At 35.0% G+C, this 2,198-nt stretch overlaps 1 protein-coding gene across 4 annotated transcripts in view; it reads right to left on the bottom strand.

Moving 5' to 3' along the window:
• Window positions 1–2,198, bottom strand: part of LOC106469123 (myocyte-specific enhancer factor 2C-like) — an 87,343-nt gene that overhangs the window by 37,227 nt on the left and 47,918 nt on the right. The gene's annotated exons all lie outside the window — the stretch shown is intronic.

The following is a 2,198-nucleotide window of genomic DNA, read 5'->3' as shown; positions in this document are numbered from 1 at the left end:
TCTACATTTGCCGGATCTACAGTGTCTGGTCCTTCACAGAGGTGATTTTAAATTCGATGACGAGGAACCCACTTTGAGATTAATAATGGCTGGAGACGGCTTAAATGGGTAATGAAGAAAAACTTTAATATAAGTTTAACATGACAGCAAATGTACAACGTTTCGGCAAGATGATGACAAAACCTTGTCGAAACGTTGTACATTTGCTGTCATGTTAAACTTATATTAAAGTTTTTCTTCATTACCCATTTAAGCCGTCTCCAGCCATTATTAATGACACAGCAGCTCTAAGTTTTAAATCTTCGGCAACAAGTCGTTTATGGAAACACTTTTTGAAATTAAAAAATTGCCTGAAAAGTGTTTTCTAAAAAAAGTAAACGAACTATACTAAAAATTGCATAAAAATATGATGGTATTAATATAAGTTCATACATGTGTATTTTTATATCTCTTGATTATTCGAGCGTATCTCATTACCATATTATTATTAACACTGTAAAATTGTTTGAACATTACCAACGTATGACATGCCACTGTAAACTTTGATAAATAATTTTCTCAAATGACTCTCTTTTCACTATCGCTGAACCTGATAAGAGAAACGTAACACTGAATTTTGTCAAAGGTCGTTGTACTTCTACCACACTAGTTTGAACATACGTTTTGGCAAGAAATAAACAGATATACTGAAAAGATAAAATTGATGTACTTTCGGTATACGCTGCCCTATCAAAAGTATATAGACATTTCTTGAACATGTAGTGATACCAATGTAATATTTTCTTCACTGAAACGGAGTACTAAAACATACACATTCAAGATAAGCAGATTAGTAGTGTTGAAGTATGTATAAGATTCCTAAATGTTGTGATTCGTGTGAATTTGAAAAAGGAGAACGTTCAATGTGTAGCAGTATGGAAAAAAGCCAATACGTGAAATAGTTGTAACTCTTGATCACAAAGCCGTTCGATGGTATCAATAACTTAATTAATAATACAGCATATAACGTTCAGGTCGTTCACAAGTGTTAACAGTTAGTGAGAAACGGCCACTAGTTAGAATTATGGAAAAGTATCAATAAATATCTTTACAGCAAATTCAGTGACTTTACTGCATCTAATATGAGAAGATGTGTGGGTTATTTTGGAAGAGCCTATGTACGCAAACCCTAAATCACTGAAACAGCTTCCACCTGCTATACAAAATTCACGACTAATCGTCAAGATTCTCGTGGTAATTGGCGTTACGTATGTAACAAATCAGTGACCATTATTCTTCGGGACTTGGTTTGAAGTGATGGCTGAATACAGTTTTTTGTTGTTTTTTTTGAAGCAGGAAAGTGAACTTTATAGCATTTTTTCGTACTGTGCCAATTCTAAAGGATTCGGATTGAAGTTTTATGTGTAGATTGTATTCTGTGCATTAAGTACTTGCCCTATCTATGAAGTATCTGCGTGTCTAAACACTCATGAATATCAAGAGGTCCTGAATGTTGTTTTTGCAGAATAATGTTCTCTGTCAGAAAGCAACGCGTACGACCCATGCTTAGTTTAAATGTAACAATACTAACGTTTCGAAATGACCCATGCAGAGTCCACATATTAACTGTATATATTACTTTCGAGTTAATCTTTCCAACTGATTCCAAATAGTTAATAAATTGGCCCAGGTTTTTAAACAATAGTTGAGAGGAAGTGCACCAGAAACTTTTGAGAATTTCACTGAGATCATGCTTTCCAGAAATACCAACAGTTTATCAGGAAGAGTAAGAGTGTTAGACCGTATTAGGACAGTGACTACTAGTAGTTAATCAAGAAGAGTAGGAGTGTAAGACCGTATTAGGACAGTGACGACTAGTAGTTTATCAAGAGGAGTAGGAGTGTTAGACCGTATTAGGACAGTGACACAAGTAGTTAATCAAGAAGAGTCACTGTCCTAATACGGTCTAACACTCCTATCACTAGTAGTTAATCACGAAGAGGAGGAGTGTTAGACCGTATTAGGACAGTGATCACTAGTAGTTAATCAAGAAAAGTAGAAGTGTTAGACCGTATTAGGACAGTGACTACTAGTAGTTAATCAAGAAGAGTAGGAGTGTAAGACCGTATTAGGACAGTGACTACTAGTAGTTAATCAAGAAGAGTAGGAGTGTAAGACCGTATTAGGACAGTGACTACTAGTAGTTAATCAAGAAGAGT

This window comes from Limulus polyphemus, unplaced genomic scaffold, assembly GCF_000517525.1.
Source record: "Limulus polyphemus unplaced genomic scaffold, Limulus_polyphemus-2.1.2 Scaffold3317, whole genome shotgun sequence".
NCBI classification, from domain to species: Eukaryota; Metazoa; Arthropoda; class Merostomata; order Xiphosura; family Limulidae; genus Limulus; species Limulus polyphemus.
The sequence above is the reverse complement of the archived record's forward strand: the minus strand, read 5'-3'. Positions and strand labels throughout refer to the sequence as shown.